The following is a 22,482-nucleotide window of genomic DNA, read 5'->3' as shown; positions in this document are numbered from 1 at the left end:
CATGTACAGCTGGTAGGAAGTGGCTGGTTGGAACCCGAGCCGGTAGGCCAGAAAGGCATAGCAGCCTTTTATAATAGTCTAAGAAAGATGGTATAGTGCAGTGGTTGGCAAACTGTGGCTCGCGAGCCACATGCGGCTCTTTGGACCCTTGAGAGTGGCTCTTCCACAAAATCCCGACTTCTGCGAATGGGCCACAAAGTTTCAATCGCACTGTACGTGCGCGCCTGCACGTGGTATTTTGTGGAAGAGCCACACTCAAGGGGCCAAAGAGCCGCATGTGGCTCGGGAGCCGCAGTTTGCCGACCACTGATATAGGGAAAGGAAACCCAAGGGACATGTCAAAGAGAATTAACTGGGCTCGCTCAGCCATCTCACCATCAGGTTTTTTTCCCTTATCAACTCTCAGTTAATACCGTCCAGGATTTTCTCGATGGGTGTTTACAACAACTCAGAACTCTGTAAGTGATCCAAGTTCAGAGAACTGTACTAGAGAGCCCTGCTTTATTTGCCTATAAATAAGTTGAATAAATATTGCCAGTGAGTTTAGTCAGGATTTGAGTGCCTAGGTGTTATGATAACAAAGAAGAGGAAACATCTAGAAAGTTCTGTTTTATAAGTCAGGAGGATAAAGTAAAAGTACAAAAGTCCATATTAAATAGACAATATTCATCACTCTCAATAAAGTACTACAATGCTTTCCAGTACTTCAATGGAAAAAGAAAAGGCTAAAGCTTTGGCATGAGCTGAAATTTGTCAGTCATGATGTTTAACCAGCAGACAAGCCTGCCTTTCTCCTAGGATCTCCTCTAAAGAAAATGCAGTCTGCCTCATGTCAAGAGGAAGAAGCCTTGAAGTGCTATTTTGTTAGCTTTTCAGAAGCAACTGAATAGAGCAGGATTAGGCTAGAGACACCAAGTTTCCCCAGATTATCATCTAATACATTTAACCACACAGAAAATAGGAAACTTAGTTGTGGTAAATGAGCCCATCAATGAGAAGCAAACATCTTCCAAGTGTATCTTCCGGGTGAAAAACCTACACACACTTCGTTCTATAAAATGGTTGATCCTGCTCAGTCTGACAGCTACTTTACAAAGGTCCAAGGCCAAGCTTTAGTCAAAGTGCAGGCAGTGGTTACTGTGTACACATTTCTATATCCAACCAAATAATTCTGAGTTCTCGATCTTTGCACATAAGTGGCTGTGACTAAATAGAGAAATGGTGGTAGACTGAGAAAAGTGAGCTCTCAAATGTCTCTTTGTAGCGTTACTGTCTCGGTTACCTATCTGCATAACACACCACCCGTGAGTGGCATAAAATAACAAACATGGCTCAATGGATAGAGATTTGGCCGGTGGACTGAAGGGTCCTGAGTTCAATTCCAGTCAAGGGCACATGCGGGTGGCAACCAATCAATGTGTCTTTCTCCTATCCATGCTTCTCTCTCTCTCTCTGTCTCCCCCCCTCCCTTCCACTCTCTCTAAAAATCAATGGAAAAATATCCTCAGGTGAGGATTAACAAAACAATAGATTAAAAAATAGAAGGGGGAAAAACAACAGCTTAATTAAAATAAATAATAAAAATAAGTGGATAAGTTAAACAATATATACAAAAAAGGCATAAGAGGGCATAGAGGGGTTAAATGGATGGAAAAAATAAAATAAAATAATGAAATGAAGAAAAAAAACTAATAAAATTTACCAACCTCTGGTAAGAGAGATTTAAACAATAAAAGCACAAATAATATCAGAAATTTTAAAAGGAAATCAGCAGAGGAAATGAATCAACATTTTCCCAAAAACATCCAAAGGGCCATCAGGTACATGAAAAGGTATTCAGCATCAGTAACCATAAGGAAAATGACAATCAAAACTACAATGAGCTACTACCCCACACCTGAGTCATTTCTTTTCAAACTCTCCCCCTCCCTTCCAACCCATACATGGAGGTCAAGGAGATACCAGAGAAAGAAGCTTGTCATTCCAGATTGGGTTTAATAAGCAAGGGATCTTACATTTAAGGCTTATCTTCCACAGCTGCTAGGTGAGGACAGTTGACCCTTGAACAACACCCGTTTGTACCTCGCAGGTCCACTTATAGATGGGTTTTGCCTCCTCAGATCAACCAACCCCTGATTGAAAACAGTATTTCAGCATTTCCAACCACAGATTCTCAACCAGGAATTCCCAACCACAGATGAAAACAGTATTTTTGATATATACTGGTTGAATCCTTGGATATGAAGGAAAAATATATTAGAAAACTTCGTTGAAATAAAAAGTAATTTAGAAATGCACCACTTACAAAAACTGATTCAATAAGTAGGAAACTTTAATAGTTTTGTAACCATTAAAGATACTGAGTCAGCACTTTAGTCTCTTGGGTTTTCTGAGATATTTTCCTTCATATGGTGCAAGAATATTTGACTATTGAATGCATATAAATTGATTTTTAAATACAATTTAATTCCAATTTAACACCAACTATTCCAGACTATAGAAAAGAGAAAAATACTCCTTGATTCTTTATGCACTTTGCACAACCTTGATTCCAAAAATTAGCCAACGTAATACAAAGAAGGAAAATTACAGTCAACCTCAATCATGACTATAGATGGAAACAAACAAACAAACAAAATATGAGCTAGCCAAGTTACCCCAGGCATACCTTAATGCACTGGGATGTTCTACTTCTTGACCTGGCTGGTGAATACATTGAGTTTTTTAAGACATTATCCTTTAAATTGAACAAATACATATTTTTAAAATGCATTTTGTACACTTTTCTGTTTTAGGCTATATTTCATAATCATCATCATCATCATCATCATTATCATCCCTCAGAGCACCTGACACACTCAGTCTTTCCCATTAAACTCATCCGTTCCTCAAAACCTCTCAAAAACCTCTACTGGGTGCTCCACGAAGCGTGGCCCACACACTAAGCAGCAGCAGCAGCAGCACATGGGAACTGGTTAAAAATGAAAATCTGGACCCTAGGCAAACCTACTGAATTAGAAATCTCTGGAGGTGGGACTCAGGAAGTTCTCCAGGTAATTTGGAGGCTCAAGTTTGGGAAGAACTGCTCTACTGATAGCCACAAGTAATAGAGGGCTTACAAGCAAGAGGTGGAATAAAACCCAAGAACTTGAGCCAGAAGCAACATGGTACCTCAAACCACACCCACTGCCTTGCCTGTAACACGTATTGCACCATGCTGAGTTTTCCTTCTCTGAGGAACCAGCTGCACCTGGACCATTCTCATTTCACAGTAAGAATATGATCATTTTTCAATGACTCACACCTGAACATATGTGTCAATTATAGGACAATGGTTCTTTAATTATAATACAAGATTCCTTCTCCTCACTGTTCACTGTGAAGCTACCCAGAGTAAGTTGCTGCTCTAGTGAAGGGAAAATAAGTTCATTCTGAATTATCCAGGGACAAGGACTCTCCTTAATTCATCAACTAATCATCCATCTGTGGGAATATCCAAAAGTTCTCCTCCTTCCTGTTCCCTCTCTTTTGTCCTCTTCAGTGTTTCCCAGAACATTTTCATTCACAGAAAAAACAACAGAAGGTCACTTTCATGTAAGTTCCTCAGTTCCTCAGGATACCTGTAAATGATTCACTGGGCATATAGAGACCAAAACAACTGGCCAAATAATATGTATTTTAACTATGAATTAAAATGCTCATTTTAACATATGAATAAAATAACCTTAAGAAAGTTAAAGAGCCATCAGTGATAGAATCAGAATAAAATTTGATTTTTACAAAATCAAAGAAAAGACAAAAGAATTAATTAATACAAGCACTTTGAAAAACTGTTTGGCTGGCAATATCTATAATAACTAAATATACCCAAAATCTGAAACATTCACTTCTAGTACACATCCAATAGAAAATATGTACAGATGATCACCAAAACCATGTACAAAAATGCCCATAGCAGCACTATAGCACTATGCATATTAGCAAAAAACTAGAATCAATCCTAATGTCCATCAACAATAAAATGTATGATAAATTGTGGTATATTCGTGGAATATGCATACTCTACAATACGGAATACTATTTAAATGAAAATGAGCAAATTACTGTTATATTTAAGAGCACAAATAAAATGTTGAGTGAAAGAGGTGTAAACTAAAGAGTATATACTATAAAATTCTGCTTTTATAAAGTTCAAAACTATTCTAAGGTGATAGAAGTTATAACGGCATCTATCTCTGAAAGAGAGACTAATAACTGGGAGGGGGTATGAAGGAGGTTTATGGGGAACTGGTAATTTCTAAATATGAAAGATGGTTCTGTAAAACTCCTCTGTATAAGTTAACCAATTTTACACTTATGATTTGGCCATTTTTCTGTTATACTTCAATTTACCGGTAAAAGGTTCCTTCAAAAAATGTTTACCTTTACAAAATAGAAGAGAGAGAGAGAGAGGGAAGGAAGAAAGCGTCACTAAAGTAGTTTCTTTGGTGCCAAACTCTCTGATTTAAGTAGTTCCTTAGGTCAAATACCAGCTTTGCCACTTATTAGAATGTGACTTTGGTTAAAACATTATTTAAATTCCTCTGTAAAATTAAGATGCAGTAATTCATTCATCCAACAAAACTATATTGAGTGCCTACTATTATAGGCAATTGGGATATAGCAATGATCAAAACGCACCAAATTCTCATCCTCATAGAGCCAATATTCTGATGAGGAAGGGAGGAAAAATGTCTCCTCTACCTACTTCATAGAATTTCTGTGAATCTTGAGAGAGGTCGGGGTAAGAACCTGCTACTCAAAATATGGTTTGTGGACCAGTAACATTAGCACCAGTTGGGGATTTGTTAGAAAGGCCAACTCAGGCCCCACACCTAGACCTACAAAATCGGTACCTCATTTTAACAAGACCTCCATATGAAAGTTTGCATATTAAAGTTTGAGAAGCACTGTGTGTATCATAAAATGCTGTCAACTGCAGGCTATTACTATTATTAATCATGTTCATCAGGAAATTTCCACAATCCTGCTTTGTAGCTGCATTCCTATTCCAGGAAATAAGGGATGTGAGGTTAAGGAAGTACATGTTTACTCCCGTCTTAGAAGCTGCTCTACCTCCAGGACATGTTGTTTTTGGAATGTTTTCCTTCTGTTTGTGCTTTAAGTCAGCCCCAATTTTCCACATCAATAAACCCCTGCACCCCACTGATGAAACTATTGATGAACTTTATTGCTGGGTTTTTCAATTGGTTCAACACCATTTCCTGGTCATTCAACAGTGAGCCCAGGAAGAGTACTTTGAAAATGTAATAAAATGCTGAACAATACAGCCCTTAGATGTGCAGAGTCTTACTGACATTTTGGAATGTCCCAGACTCATTTTGTGTCTTTCATCTCCTAGCTGTTTGGTGAGTCTTTAATCAGACTTGTTCCAACAATGCTTTGTGGAAGTGAGAGCCCAGGAAGCTGCTGACTGTCTGGTAGGGGAGGATGTTCTGAGAAGAGGGACTAATCAGGCCTTCGACACTGTCTTATTAGGCAAAAAAAACAAAAAACAAAAAACTTTGTCAAGTTGTTTCTACAGTAATGCTACTCAAAATTTAATGTGCATACAATCACCAAGAAATCATATTAAAATATAGGTTGGATTCACTAGGTCTGTGTTGGGTCTGAAGATTCTTCATTTCTAGTATATTCTCAGTTGATACCAATGCTATAGGTTCCTGGGCCACACGTTGAGTAGCAAGATTCTATCCTGCAGGAACTCAAAAGGAAAAAAGCACACACACTAATTTTGGTTATCTTCTGATAAAAACCAATGCCCAGCAAACCAAAGTAAATTGACTTCCTGATTCTTTAGAAACATAGAAATTAAAAGATTCATCTTAAAACTATAAATGTTTTAATAGTTAAATGTAGCCATTTATATAAAAACTGAAATATACTAAAATGTTAAGATTTGTGCTTTCTTCTCTTTTGTTGTTTCTAAATTTTCTAAAATAAACATTATTTAATTTTATAATATGACAACAATAAATACTAGTTTTTAAAATGTATATTTTTACTAATTTCATCATGCTAAAGCCTCTGAATGCTGGGTAAAAAGTTCTTGACTTTGCTATAAATATCAGGGAATGTCACATATGTTCAGATTCTCTGTCTCTTCTCTCCAGCTCCCACCATAAGGACAATTCTGAGGGTTACAAAGGTCACGTTGCAATGGACGCTAAATATCCAACATTACATTTTTTAAGGTAAAGATTTGCCCTTTTAGTTCTGTCATCTTAATGATGAATATGTATGTGGCTTCATTAATAGTAGATAGCCGCTACTCTCTAAGAGCCTTTTGTAATCAAAAAGTCTTAATAGAGAACTCTGGCCTTCCCAGAAGCACTTCATGAATGCCTTTGACAAATTCATGATTATCTTAAAGAAATTCAAAGACACAAGCCGGTTCATTTTCAAACTCTTGAGACAAAAAAAAAAGCAGTTAAATAGAGATTATTGTTGATGCTTTGGTCCTACTGGACTGGAGCTTATCCTCTTAACCACTGCCTTACATTAACTACCTCTAATGAGGCTTAATGCTTCCTGAGCACTTATGCACCAGGGACTGTATTAAATGCATTAGATGGATTCTCTCATTTAATAGTCACACAGCCTATTCCCCCTATTTTATAATGGGAAAACAACATTAGGGAGGTAACATAGCTTAACTCTGAATACACAGTAAGTGGCAGACAAGGCGGGAAGCCACTGATTCCAGGCACTATTGTCTCAGTGGCACTTTGTAAAAATCAATGAGCCTATCAAAAATACAGTTGGTACTGAATCATCTCACATTTATTTTCTGGTTTTCTAGGCTTGGATTTAACCCCATATTTATTCATCAGCTGTTTTCATTATGCTCATCCACTTGCCATTTTATAGCCGCCAGTTAACAATATCTTGTTCACTGGGAACATCAAAAACTCTCCTATTTTCCTAAATTAACTCTATCTGTGGCTTTTTATTATTTTCTCATTTTTAAATAAAAAATCAGAAAAGGATGTAAATTGCTGTTTCTTATCATCACCGTCATCATCATTCTACATGTTACCGGGTTTTCAGTCTTATTTTGGCTCAATTTTTCTCATTTGTGTTGTAAGTTCCTTTTGGGTAGGGACCATGTCTTTTCATTGAAAACAACAGAGCTTCAGAATAAAAGCCTGGAGGAAAAAAAAAAACAACTGTTAACAATTGTTGCTTCTGGGTTCATGGGCTTATGAGTGATATTTATCCTTTCTGTACTTTACAAAGTACTTAAAATTAGACAAAATTATTATTTTAAATCATGTTAACTTTCCCTATCTAGGATAGCATATATTGATTTCAATTAAACATCAACACTGAAAAATATCTAGGAGTAACAAAGTAAGAAACAAAATTTCTACATTAAACCCAAGGCAAGAGCTGTATGTGTTAAAGGCCTAGTGAGAGGAGGGCCACTCCCACAGGGAGAAAAGAGAAAAGTTGGAGGGAAAACATTGTAGTGACCTCACCATTGCTCCCCTGAATCCAAGTGGCCCAGGTTTCTATACCTGCAGAATGCTTTCCATAGGCTTACAGAATAAAACCTGACTGTGTAGCTGAGCTGGCATGACTTAGTGGTTGAGTGTCAGCCTATGAACCAAGAAGTCACAGTTTGATTCCCAGTCAGGGCACATGCCTAGGTTGCGGGCTCAATCCCCCATGGAGGGTGTGCAGGAAGCAGCCGATCAATGATTCTCTCTCAGCATTAATGTTTCTGTCTCTCTCATTCTCCTTTCCTCTCTGAAATCAATAAAGAGATAGTAAAAATAAAAATTTTAAAACCTGACTGGGTAAAGTACAGCATAGGGAATATAGTCAAAAATCCTAATATATAAAAACCCAGGGTCCGTAATGACCAACTGAAGGCTTGCGGAAGTTACTCCTGCAGTCAGTGCTGGGTTGCAGTGTGGGCATAGCAACCCAGCCTGACTGCCGAGGGCGGCTGCAGATCAGGCCCGGAGAGAGGCCCAGAGAGAGAGGCAGGGTCTGATCTGCAGCCTCCATGGCAGCTGTTGATCAGCTGTTGCCTCTCTCTTTCTCTCCGGGCTTCACCAGCAGCCAAACCTTTCTTTCTCTTTCTCTCCAAGCCTCTGCTGGAGCTGCTGATCAGCCCAGCCTCTCTGATCAGGCCCAGAGATAGGCCTGGAGATGCTGACTAGCATAGAAACCAGCCAATCAGAACCAAATCTGGGTGAACTGTGAGGAGCCAATGGCTGCCTAGGAAGCAGAGATTTTCACGCTGACTGGCATAGAAACCAACCAATCAGAACCAAATTGGCCGGCAGAGGAGGGCAGTTGGGGGCGAAATCAAGCTGGCAGGGAGCGCAGTTGGAGGTGAGATCAGGCCAGCAGGGGAGGGCAGTTAGGAGCAATCAGGCAGGCATAGGCAGTTAGGGGCAACCAGGATGGCAGGGGAGAGCAGTTAGAGGCAATCAGGCAGGCAGGAAGAGGCAGTTAGGGCAATCAGGCAAGCAGACACATGAGTGGTTAGGAGCCAGCAGTCCCACAGGGATCGGGCCTAAATCAGGCAGGCAGGCAGAGGCAGTTAGGGCAATAAGGCAAGCAGACACATGAGCGGTTAGGAGCCAGAAGTCCCACAGGGATCGGGCCTAAACCAGCAGTTGGACATCCCCCAAGGGGTCCCTGATTGGTGAGGTTGCAGGCTAGGCTGAGGAAACCCCCCCTCCATGCATGAATTTCATACACCGGGCCACTAGTCTTACTAATAAAAGCCTTGGTGGTCGTCACACTGTCACGCCGTTATGCCCTCACGCTATCACAATCCATCATCAAGAGGCAGCCAATGACAAGGCAGAATAGGCCCTTGACATCAGGGAGGGACAGGACCTGAGCACTTGGCGCAGAGGGTATAGGACAGGCTCCATGAGAGGGAATGCAGAGCAGAGCTGCAGTTACACTCAGCTTGAACTTCAGTTTCCTGGTGAGTGTCAGGTAGCTCTCCCTGCCTTCACCTAATTGCGAGGTTGGGACTTCAGAACATGACTCAAAAGACTGAGAGCCTCTGGGGTGGTTGGGAAGGTTGGGGGGTGGGGTGGCGAGTGAGTGGATTGGCTGGAGGCGGGGCAGCAGGGTTCCGGGATTGGCCGGATCCGAGAGGGCGGGGCCAAACTTTAAGAGGTACGAGGGGGAGTGTAAGGGAGTGTGCACTTGTGTCTGCCACCAGCCTGCCGGGTTTACTCTTGCACGGCTACTGTGGCAGTGGCAGCAGTTACTACCCAAGCCCGGATGGAGCAGAGGCCAGCAGAGCAGAAGAGCATCCCAGTATCCCAATACCAGGCAGGGTGGCCCACAGGTCATGGCCAAAGGAGAGGGCGCCAAGAGTGGCTCCTCAACGGGGCTGCTACCTATAAGCATCCTCCAAGTTGGTGAATGCCCGGCCCAGGTGAAGGTGAGAACCTGGCATCTGGGTGGAGAGCAAAGAGCAGCAGATTCTGTGGAGCGTGCAAGATGTCATAGGGCAGTGGACATGGCCCTGATGGCAGGCTAGGCCTAGGGGACCCTACACATGCATGATTTAATTATGCCCTGGGCCTCTAGTCTATATATATGAAAGGCTAAATGACCGTCTGACCATCTGACAAGTAGCTATGATGCACACTGACCACCAGGGGACAGACACTCAATGCAGGAGCTGCTGAGCTGCAGTGACTTGACAGTGGCAGTTCTTGAGTGACGCACCCAGGAACTAAAGAGGAGAGAGCCCAATTCCGGGGTGCATCACCCAAGAACTGCCCTCTCACAATCCGGGGCCTCTTGGAGGATGTCAGAGAGCTAGTTTCAGCCCAATCCCCACAGGCCAGGCCGAGGGACCCCACCTGCCAGAGGGACCCCGCTCCCTCCACAGATGCCCTTTGAGCCACAGAACCGCCCCAGGTGCAGCTGACCGAGGAAGGACCACGGGAGGTTGGCTCCAGGGAGTGTTCATCCCGTCTCGCCTAGTCCCGCCCCACCAGCCACCTTCTAATTAATTTTCTTTCAGTGTGCACGAATTTGTGCACTGGGGCACTAGTATTGTAATAACTATGCATGGTGCCAGGTGGGTACTGGAAATATCAGGGGGACCACTTTTTAAAGTATATGACTATCTAACCACTATGTTATACCCCTGAAACTAATAAAAAATAATATTGAATGTCAATTGTAATTGAAAAATCTAATTTTAAAAAACCTCACTATGTTTCACATGAGGGAGACAAGCAATATAGTAAAAACATAATTATCACCTGCCCCAGTGCATGGGGCCATTGAGAGTCCCAGAGGTACTTTTTCTAGGTAGTGTGAAGCTTCTGTAATTTTGTCTGTGATTGTTTTAATCATAGATTCTGATATAAAAAGTAATGGAGCTAATTCGTTCTGGAGAAGCCTTTTTCCTTCTATCTCAGGCAAAAAACTTAGAAGCTAAAAAGACTTGTTTTTTTAAATGAGGATTTATTTGTCTGGAATTGCTAATATTTTGAAATCAGTAGAAACCATTGCTGGCTGCTTCCTGATGCTCTCATTATTGTTGCTCCTTCTGGTGTCATCAGTTGTGAACTGGTGACACCACAGTGCATTGTCTGTGTTGTATTCATCACCCAAGTGCTCCTGAGAGGACAGGTGGTTGAGAGAATGACAGAGAAAATACTGGAATCTCTCCTAGGCATGAGTCAGAGAGGAAGTTCTAGTCTTCGTGGCCCACTGAAGGAATGCATGCTGTGCGCTGGAAGCACCCGGGGAGATCCCCAGCTGTCCTTGTCAGCACAACCCTGACAGGAAGATCAGAATGGCTGCTCCAAGATGGGGCCAGGCCACAAAACAGAAATTACAAGTGACAGAAACAAGGGAAATGGGAGAGGGCGAAGGGCTGGGGAAGACTTTGAGATGAAGTTCTCTAAAGAATGAAATCTGTACAACACCTCTGGGAGGTGGGAAGGAGGTACAATTCAACAACAGGTTTTTCTTAGTTCCTTCTGGAAATACAGGTTTTCCTCTGGGCTAGATCCTAATGAGGTAGCTCAGTGAATCCTTGAAGGACAGCCATTAAAGGCCTGATGTCATGATTTGTAGACCGATTAACCAGGTTCAAATCCCACTTCTGACAGTGATCTCAGGTAGTTATTTAACTCTCTCAGCCATGGCTTCTTGTCTGTGAAATAAATAATGGTACTGAACCCATAGAAATGCTATAAGGATTAAATGAAGAGACATTTAAAAAGTACTGTGTATGTAAAGTACACCGTGCCTGGCACACAGTAAGCCTACAAACAAATGATAGCTATCATTAATTATGTGTGTTTGTATGTGTATAAAATTGTGTGTATTCATATAAATAAACATATATACAGGGTGGGGCAAAATATGTTTACAGTTGTTTGTATGGAAAATAATACAATTATTAATAAATGATAGTACCAGAATAAACTCTGTGTTTCACATGCTCACAACTGTAAACCTACTTTTGCCCCACCCTGTATATATGCATATATACAAGGTATCTTTGGGATACCTTATTTATTTATTTTATATCTTATGGGAAAGAAAGATTTGAGAAGCACTTGGTTTTGGTTTTGGATTTATTGAAGGTGATTAAAAGGATGTGAAATATTTTATATGTCAGCTCCCCTAAGAATGAGTCCAAATAGCAAAGCACCATGACAAAGTTATTTTGTCTTCCTGGTTAATGGCTTTCCAAATTCACTGAGAGTCAGCTTAGGTAAAATGATATTTGCCTGTTTTTGAAATATGTTTTTGTTGGTTGAGTATCATCCCATGCACTGAAAGGTCACCAGTTTGATTCCGGGTTAGGGCACATATCTAGGTTGTGGGTTCAGTCTCCTGGTTGGGGTGCATGCAGGAGGCAACTGATTGGTGTTTCTCTCTCATATCGATATTTCTCTCTCTCCCTCTCCCTTCCTGTCTCTCTAAAAGTCAATAAAAATATTTTTAAAAACAGGCAGAGACTAGGAAAATATTTACATCTCAAAGGGGCAAAGAAAGAATCTACAATTGCAATTACCACCAGGTACCACCTGTTTTAGGTTAGTTCCCCACTCCGATCTATAAGAACATGTCTCCTGTCTTTTTCATGTGGACATTCCCACCATTTGAGTCATTCCCCATGTCAGACAAAGATGGGTGACAGTTTGTAAAGACCACTGTTACCATGCTGGTGTGTTTGGGGGGCAGCAATGAAATACCTGCATCTCTATTAGCCGTGCTCTTGGGGTGAGGCCCTCAGCAAAATGTTGAGATGGACAAAGGTCCTCCTCCCTTCCCCGGCCCCTCTTAACGTTTCAGACAACCTGTGCCCCCAGAATCTCTCCTTTCCTTTCTTTTCTTCCCAAAAATCTTGCTCCTGAATCTTATACAAAATGTAAAAAACTGGCTAAAAGTTTAGAGGAAGCCAGAATGTTTATACTAACTGAATCTTACACTACATGGTCTGACCAACAGTGGGTTGGAATCTTAACAGACCTTCTCCTTGATGCTGAAAGTGTGCCCTCCACAGTGAACCACAGGCAGGAAAGTACCAGTGGGGACCCAGGCTGACAGGACCAGCCCTGCAGGGGTCTGTGCCAGGCCAAGGAAAGCAGGCACTACAGTGAATGACTGGAGATGGGGGAGGATGGAGATTTTTGAGGGCTTGAGGAAAGATGTCAAAAGGATATGTTTAACCAAAGTGGGGTGATGGAAACCAATGTTTGTTTCCTCCCTCTTACTTTTGCTTATGGTGAGCTTTAGAGATGAAAAATAAGGAACCAAAAAAAAGGACCCTGCTATCCAATTCTATTCCTCAAGCATCACCTCTAGCCTTTCCTTTTGGCCTCAAAGCTATTTTGTGAGAGGAGTTTGCCATACTCCAAATATGAATACAATTGTGTCTATATCTACTCTCTCCAACAATGCCAGTCTTAATGTATGTCCCCAGAGCATTGTAAATGAATACTAGTATATATAAAGTAGAAGAAAGAGTGTTTGGTATGTTATAAGTGCTATATACATTGTAGCGATTACCTCATCATTATGGTGATGGTATTGAAGATGGTGAAGATGATGTGACGATGGTGGTGGTGATGATGATGATAATGATGGCACCACAGCACTGATTGTGAGCCATCTTTGGCAAAGGCAGAAGACAAAAGTGCCCTGGTTATAGCTGCTGGGTCAGCATCATAAAACACAGAAACTCAGTAAATTTCCAAAAAGGAAGATGTAATCATCCTGTTCATTGTGAAGACATAAGATAGAATGAGTGGTATTTTTCTAGGGACAGCCTTCCCCAAGGATTCTGGTCTTACTGCCTTGTATCAATCAACCCTGAAGGTAACTGAACCTATCCTTATTTGGGGTTACCCAGCACCACAAACAAATGCAACATCTGGATGTGGAGTGTTCCCAAATCTGGTGACATTTCCTAAGATATTTCTTAGGAGAAATTCATCAGTAACTCGGATATAAAGGAAAGTTCTGTGATATTTGAGGAATGGTCTCTCTTAACTCCTATCAGCATCCTTGAAAGTTACCAGTTAGATTTATTACATAACAACAAGAACCACCAAAAGCAGTTCTGCTTCCTGGGGAATGCCAACTTCCAAAAAAAGCAATAGAACTGTTGATATAGAGTAATTGGATGGTAAACTGACCCAGCAGGGGTGTTTTGGTGATACTTTTTTCTTAAAAGGGAACAGTGCAGTAAAGACAGTTTGTGTTTATGCATGACCTAAATCTTTCACTTCCTCTGGCAGAAAAGAAGCAGATGTTCAGTGCAGGGTTGGGGAGGGAATGGGGAAGATGAAGGAAACAAACTAAATTGTGATTCAAGTTGTTCTTTAAAACATCAGCCAGATGCTTAGTCTCTCATGTAAATGCTTAAAACTTCAACACAGAATAGTCTCTTCCTCTTCACTCATACATCAATTCTTTGTGCTCTACCTACTTCTCCAATCTTTAAAGGTGCAAAAGTAATAAAAGCAGAGTCAACAACTACACAGCCATCTTCTTAACAAATGGTGCTGGGACAATTAGATAATCACAAGAAAAAAATGAATTTAGACCCTTCATAACACAAGCAAAAATTGACTCAAAATGAATCATAGACCTACGATTCTTATTAAGTGTAAGAAATAAACCTATGAACATTCAGAAGAAAACAAGAGAAAATCTCTGTGACCTTGGATTAGACAAAGATTTCTTAAATATGATGTCGAAAGCATAACCTGTGAAACAAAGTTAATAAATTAAACTTTATCAAAATTTAAAAGTTTGTACCTCAAAAGACACCATTAAGAAAACAAAAGACGAGAAACCAAGATGGCGGCATAGGTAAACACCGGAAATTGCTGCCTTGCAAAACCACTTCAAAAATACAACTAAAAGACAAAATGGACATCATCCAGAACCACAGGAAGGCTGGCTGAGTGGAAATTCTACAACTAGAAGGAAAGAGAAAAGCTCACTGAGACTCATAGGAGGTGCGGAAGTAAAATGCAGAGGTACGGAGGCCCACGCAGAAAGGGCTGGCAACTGAGGACACGGTTGTCCTTTTCAATCAGGAGGGAGTCTCAAGCTCCCGACTGCTCTGAACTCCAGTTCCGGGCGAGTCTCTGGGGACCCAGACTCATACCGGGAGAAACTGAACTGTCTGGCATTGGTAAGAACTCGAGGGCTGCTTTCTCTCAGAGGTGCTTGCAGCAATTACCGCAGGACACTGAGACGAGGGGCCTCTTAGGGTAGGACTGAGGATCAGCCATAGCTGCTTGCTCCACCCTGTTGATCCCCTGAGACCCTGCCCCACCCAAGCTGTGTGCAGAGGCTTTTGCATATGAATGACCTGACCCTTTGCAATCTGAAAATTACCTAACAAACTGCAGCTGGGTCAGAGAGACCCAGAACTTCCAAAAGAAGGCCCAAGGCCCCACAGCAGCTTGCATTGCTTCACAGGTGGGCCTCATCTGGGCACCTCCAAACCCCAAACAAAGAAGAGGAATCTGCAGATCTCTCAGTAGCTCCTGCTGGGTAGCTGCAGGCAGAGGCTAAATTAGCACCTCCTTAGAGATCCAAGAGCCAGTGTACCCAGTGGTCAGAGTGGGACCATCCAGATTACAACTCCTCAGATGCATAAGGGACACACTCAGGGGGCAGACTCAGTGAGCACCAAATCCCCACTGAAGCAAGTCTTGCCCCAGAAGGGTGTCTCCAGCACAGAAGTTCTTCCACCATAGACACAGCTGATTCTCACAGCCAATTGGCCTGGAGGTCAATTCCTCCCAGTGATACCTACAACAATCAAGGCTTAACTACACCAAGACTGTGCACAAAGCCCACAATGGGTGTACCAAGAGTGTCCACTTCAGGTAATTGGGGAGGCTGAGCCACTGGGCCCTATAGGACACCTAGCACAGAAAGCCACTCTATCAACACAGGGAAGCAGCCAAAATGCGGAGACAAAGAAACAGGTCACAAATGACAGAAATGGAGGAAAGCAAACTACAGGATATAGAGTTCAAAACCACACTTATAAGGTTTTTCAAGAATTTTCTAGAAACTGCCAATAAATTTAGTGAGACCCTCAAGAAATCTAGTGAGACCCTCAATGATATGAAAAAGGACCAACTAGAAATTAAGCATACACTGACTGAAATAAAGAATATTATATAGAGATCCAAAAGCAGACTAGAGGATCACAAGAATCAAGTCAAAGATTTGAAATACGAAGAAGCAAAAAACACCCAACTGGAAAAACAAAAAAAATCCAAAAATATGAAGATAGTGTAAGGAGCCTCTGGGACAACTTCAAGCGTACCAGCATCCAAATTATGGGGGTGCCAGAAGAAGAGAGAGGGCAAGATATTGAAAAACTATTTGAAGAAATAATGACAGAAAACTTCCCCTACCTGGTGAAATAAATAGATTTACAAGCCCATGAAGCTCAGAGAACCCCAAACAAAAGGAATCCAAAGAGGACCACACCAAGACACATCATAATTAAAATGCCAAAAGCAAAGGACAAAGAGAGAATCTTAAAAGCAGCAAGAGAAAAAAAGTCAGTTACCTACAAGGGAGTACCCATATGACTGTCAGCTGATTTCTCAACAGAAACTATGCAGGTCAGAAGGGAGTGGCAAGAAATATTCAAAGTGATGAACAGCAAGAACCTACAACCAAGATTACTTTACCCAGCAAAGCTATCATTCAGAATTGAAGGCCAGATAAAGAGCCTCACAGATAAGGAAAAGCTAAAGGAGTTCATCACCACCAAACCAGTATTATATGAAATGCTGAAAGGTATCCTTTAAGAAGAGGAAAAAGAAGAAAAAGGTAAAGATACAAATTATGAACAACAAATATAAATCTATCAACAAGTGAATCTAAAAATCAAGTGAATAAATAATCTGATGAACAGAATAAACTGGTGAATATAATAGAATCAGGGGCATAGAAAGGGAATGGACTGACTATTCTTGGGGAGGAAAGGGGTGTGGGAGGTGCGGGAAGAGACTGGACAAAAATCATACACCTATGAATGAGGACAGTGAGGGGGGGGCGGTTAAGGACAGAGGGTGGGGTCGGAACCGGGTGGAGGGGAGCTATGGGGGGAAAAAAGAGGAACAACTGTAATAATCTGAACAATAAAGATTTAATTTTTAAAAAAAAGAAATCTGAAAAAAAAAATAGACAAGCCATGAACAAAAAATATCCTCAAATCATATATCTGATAAAGGATTTATATCCAGAATATATAAAGATTTCTTAACAATTCAATGATAAAAAGATAAATAGCCCAATTAAAAATAGACAAAGATTTGAATAAACATTACACTAAAGAAGATATATGAATGGCTAATAAGTAATTGAAAAGATACTTAACATTATTTGTCATTAGGTAAATCCAAATTAAAGTTGCAATGAGATACCACATCTCATTTACTAAAATGACTAAAACCCAAAAGGCAGACAATAGCAAGTGTTGGTAACGATACGGAATTTTTGGACTAGAACCCAGATTCTTTGTCTGCCGGAGTCGAAAAATGAATCCACGGGCAGAAGGTAGTATAGCAAAGGTGGAGATTTATTGAAGAACAAGTACAGACTCCCATGTGGGGAGAGGGAAAGAGTCCCACAGAATTGACTCCCACCAACTTCCTGTTTCCATGGTTCATAAAGGCTTCAAGTCTCTGTGTCCGGATATCCCCTCTGATTGGCCACTACAGCAACTCCTGAACTCAAAGGTCAAACACCACATGGGACATGTGAGGCCCTCCTCCCTCGTTGTTCTTTTCTTTCTGGCTTTCTTCCTTCTTCTTTATTTTGTAAATATAGACCTTTTTGGTTACTTCCAGCTCCCTTGTCTTATGTAAATGCAACTGTTGCTGCTTCCTGCACCTGGCTTCCTTGTGTTATGGAGATGTACCTTCTCCCAATCTGTAACCCTGTGTTTTTCCATGGACCCCAATTCTAAAAATTTCCTAAGCCTGCCTATATTCCCCTAAAATTCCTGTTTCAGTGAGGACATGGAGAAACTAGTACCCTCATGTACTGTTGGTAGAAATGTAAAATAGTAACATTGGGAAACAGGCAGTTTCTTAAAAAGTTAAACATGAATTAATCATTACACTCAGCGATTCTAATCCTAGATATCTACTCAAAAGAAATAAAAACATACATCCACCCAAAGATTAGCATATGAATATTCATAGCAGCATTATTCAAAATAGCCAAAACTGGAAAACAATCCAAATGCCCATCAACTGATGAATGAATGAATAAAACATGTTATATCTATACAATGGAATATTGTTTGACAGTAAAAAGAATCAAGTACTGATGTATGCTAAAACATGAACCTTGAAAACGTTATGCTCAATGAAAGAAGCCAGTGACAAAAAGCCACATATTGTATGATTCTGTTTATATGAAATGTCCAGAACAGATCTATAGAGACAGCAAGTAGATTAGTGGTTGCCTGGGGCTGGAGAAGGGCTTTTTGAGGGTTCATAAAAATATCCTAAAATTGAGTTTTGATATTTTCAAAATTCTGTAAATTTACTAAAAATAATTGAATTGTACAATTTAAATGGCTTGTTTTTATACCTCAATAAGGTGTTTAAAAAGAATATAAAAAACAAAGTCAGCAAATATCCTATCTAATAAAGAGGTAATATGCAAATTGACCATCACTCCAACACACAAGATGGCCGCCCCCATGTGGACACAAGATGGTCAGCAGGGGAGGGCAGTTGTGGGCAATCAGGCCAGCAGAGGAGGGCAGTTGGGGGGGACCAAGCCTGAAAGGGAGGGCAGTTGGGAGGGACAAGGCCTGCAGGGGAGGGCAGTTGGGGGGGAACAGGCCAGCAGGGGAGGGCAGTTGGGGTCGATTGGGCCAGCAGGGGAGTAGCTAGGTGTCAATCAGGCTGGCAGGGGAGTGGTTAAGGGGTGATTAGGATGGCAGGCAGAAGCGGTTAGGGGCAATCAGGCAGGCAGGCAGGCAGGAGAGCAGTTGGGAGCTAGCAGTCCTGGATTGTGAGAGGGATCAGGCCTAAACAGACAGTCGGACATCCCTCTAGGGGTTCCATATTGGAGAGGGTGCACACCCTCCCATGCATGAATTTCATGCACCAGGCCTCTAGTTGATATATAAAATATTAGATTAAAAAGAATATCTGAGTTTAAAACTGACCTTCCTGAGAGCCAAGTCAAAAGCAAAGAAATTTACAGGGCTATATAACTTGATTTTTGTGAGGTTTTTTTTAATGGAAGTAAGCAAAAGTCTTTAGTACAGTGGTTCTCAACCTTCCTAATGCCACAACACTTTAATACAGTTCCTCATGTTGTGGTGACCCCCAACCATAAAATTATTTTCATTGTTACATCATAACTATAATTTTGCTACTGTAAACAATTTGCAATTATATATGTGTTTTCCGATGGTCTTAGGTGACCCCTGTGAAAGGGTCGTTCAACCCCTAAAGGGGTCGCAACCCACAGGTCGAGAACCACTGCTTTAGTAAAAGACTTTATTTTTTCCTGGCTGAGGAAAAATTTTACTATGTATATCTTTTATATGTAGCAACAGCAAAGTGTTTATTGCAGTTTTACCCAAAGATAAAAAGAATCTGAGATGTTCTATACATGCTATTTTTTATAGAGGATCTCAATAAAAGTTGAAGGAATGTTGTTAGGTCTTACTTAGGGTGAGCTCAGAATTTTCTGTGTGAAGCCAGAGCAATACACTACAGAACGAAGATTGGGGCACTATGACTCCATACCTTAGAAAATACTAAGAGAAGCTAAAGGAATGAATGGTTAGGATCTCTATTTGGCTGTATTTCTCATATACCATTTTTCACATTAGGGCTTTCACAAGGTTTCTATAGAAGACAATTCAAAATTAATTTCACTGGTGAGTTCATCATTTTCATACCTAGTCTCTGCAGCTGATTTTGAAAAGAGATTCTCACCTGAGATTCTCAGATTCTACACCAAGCATGCCACATGCAGTCCACAATGAATATTTTTGCAACCCAGCCAATATAATGGTATGTAAGAAACGTTTTAATGAAAATTTCGTAACTTAATTTTTATAATATCCTGTTATACATAATTATTAATAATGAACTACAACATTCGCTAATGACTGATTACTATAATTGTGTTGCATTCATTTCCCTTATGTGCCTTACATGCAGGCACACCATTTCTCTCCACTAATACAAGCAGCGAATATTGTAGCAGCCGATTACCATGTCATTAGTCTTGGACTGACTTGTTTGGTGTATACAACAGGAAGTATTTTACTTTTGGAGAACAAGAAAAGTAGGTTTACTTGCATTACACTTATTAATTTGTGCAGTTATTCAATGTCTGGTAAGTTAATGTTTAAGAAAAAATATTAATTTTTATTAAAATGTTCTATTATTTTATGTTAATGATTACTCATTTATTTCAGCCCTTTGTATTCAGCATGTCTCTATCGAAATAAACCTACATTTCTATGAAAATTGAAGCTTTTGTTCTTTTGCGGCCCATATAAACTTAAACCTTGTTTATTTGGCCCATGTTAGCCTTTGAGTTTGACATGTTAGACCTAAAACAGTGAGGAAACTAGAAGGCCTGATGCATACTCTTGCCCAGTAGCATACCGTTAACAGGGCTAAGAACACCTGTAATTAAATCAGACTTTTCTCAAAAAAGCAGCTTTGGACCTGTCTCCAAAGCACTAACAAATACAGCAAAGCCTTAAACTTCTGTACCTATAGTACTTAAGAGAAATCCCTGGCCAGAAAGATTTTTAGAGGAGAAGCTGGCAACCATCTGTACCTGCCACTTTTGAACTTTCATGTGGAGACATTAATTTTGAGTAGAATTTAATCTCCATAGCTCCAATGGGCAGTGTAGGTGCCAATATAATGCACACAACTACCCCTCCACCTCTGCAACATAACCACTCTTATCTGCTCAATAGAGCTATGTAGCTCTACTTCACGAGAACAAATTCTTAAAAAAATAGCATATTTGACATTGACCTTTTACTGCTGATAGAAACCAACCATTCAGTGTAGGACCATGTCATCAGCACAGAGAATGATGGATACCTATTTATTTGCTATACCAAGAGACATAGCATCTAATTTATTTTTAAAAAGTTGACCCAGATAACCCAACAAACTACAGATTTCAACTCCTCCCATCCATAAGGGACACACTCAAGAAGCAGAATCAGGTTCAGAGGAAGCTGGAACCGGACCTGCCTGGGCCAGCAACATGGAACCGCTGTACCAGCAAATGCACAAACAGGTCCACCAGATCCAGTCTCACATGGGACGCCAGGAGACAGCAGACAAGCAGTCTGTGCACTCAGTAGAAAACGAAATCCAAGCAAGCATACCAGATATTCAGCCATCAAGAATGCCTGGAGATTTTTTGCAGCAAGGAGCCACCCAACAAAAGACAGAATACCAAACTTCGTGTTGACCAGTTAAAGTATGATGTCCAGCACCTGCAGACTGCTCTCAGAAACTTCCAACATCGACGATACACAAGGGAGCAGCAGGAGAGACAGCGAGAGGAGCTTCTGTCTCTCACCTTCACCCCCAACGTGGAATGCGGCGCCCCCTGCGAGGCTGTGACAGCCCCTGCAAGGCTGCGATGGACCCTGTGAGGCTGCACCAACCCCTGTGAGGCTGAGACGGTCCCTGGGTGGCTGAGACAGTCCCTGTGAGGCTGAGACCGTCCCTGTGAGGCTGCGACATTCCCTGTGAGGCTGCAACGGTCCCTGTGTGGCTGAACACAGGGACACGTCGCAGATGGAAATAGCTACATTTTCCATGTGTATGACCCGGCAACAAAAAGCGTACACCTATGGATGAGGACAGTGGGAGGGTAAGGGCAGAGGGTGGGATGGGAACTGGGTGGAGGGGAGCTATGAGGGGAAAAAGGGGGAACAACTGTAATAATCTGAACAATAAAGATTTATTTAAAAAAATAAAATAAAATATAATGTCCCAAGTATCAGGCAATAAATAAAATAATATTGAGAAAGCATGAAAAAAAAAAGTTGACCCAGATTATCATAAGTAAAAGTTAAACAACTAGACACATATTTAATGCTATCTAAAATTAGAATTTAGCCCTAGCTGGTTTGGCTCAGTGGATAGAGCATCGGCCTGCAGACTGAAGAGTCCCAGGTTCCATTCCAGTCAAGGGCATGTACTTTGTTTGCAGGCTTGATCCCTACTAGGGGGCCTGTAAGAGGCAGCTGATCAATGTTTCTCTCTCATTGATGTTTCTCTTTATCCCTCTCCCTTCCTCTCTGTAAAAATCACCAAAAATATATTTTAAATAAATAAATATAGAATTTATCTCAAAGAGCCCACCGGGTTTAAAAACAGGAACTGGGATAGAGATACTGGAGAAAAATAAAAAGCCTTCATCATAAATAGCCCCTACCACCTCACTCTAGAAACATGCCCCAAAATCTTAAAATGTTCTTAATTTCAACAAAAACAACCCAATTAAATACAGGAAACATTAATCATTAGTCATTAGGGAAATTCAAATCAAAACCATAATGAGATACCCCTTCACACCTATTAGTGGCTACTATAAAGAAAAAACAAAACAGAAAGTAACATGTTTATACAAATGTGGAGAAATTGAAACCTTTGTGTACTCTTGGTAAGAATGTAAAATAATGCAGTCTCTATGCAAAACAAGATGGTAGGTCTTCAAAAACTTCAAAACAAAGTTACCATATGATCCATCAATTATACTTCTGGGTACACACCCAAAAGAATGGAAAGTAGGGACCAAGATATTTGTATACACATTTTCATAGCAGCATTATTCACAATAGTCAAAAGATTAAAGCAACCCAAGTGTCCATTAATGGATGACTAGAGAAACAAAATGTGG

The 22,482-nt window shown here is 40.8% G+C and overlaps 1 long non-coding RNA gene across 1 annotated transcript; it reads right to left on the bottom strand.

Annotated features, from left to right (window-relative positions):
* Positions 1-1,977: 1,977 nt before the first annotated feature.
* On the bottom strand, positions 1,978-14,248 carry LOC106698144. The gene is made up of 2 exons (XR_001349424.2): positions 13,087-14,248; positions 1,978-7,208 (listed from the first exon to the last, which is right to left on the bottom strand). It is a non-coding gene; the product is annotated as an uncharacterized LOC106698144 (long non-coding RNA).
* Between the last annotated feature and the right edge of the window lie 8,234 nt (positions 14,249-22,482).

This window comes from Myotis lucifugus, unplaced genomic scaffold (genome assembly GCF_000147115.1).
Source record: "Myotis lucifugus unplaced genomic scaffold, Myoluc2.0 scaffold_140, whole genome shotgun sequence".
Taxonomy (NCBI): domain Eukaryota; kingdom Metazoa; phylum Chordata; class Mammalia; order Chiroptera; family Vespertilionidae; genus Myotis; species Myotis lucifugus.
The sequence above is the reverse complement of the archived record's forward strand: the minus strand, read 5'-3'. Positions and strand labels throughout refer to the sequence as shown.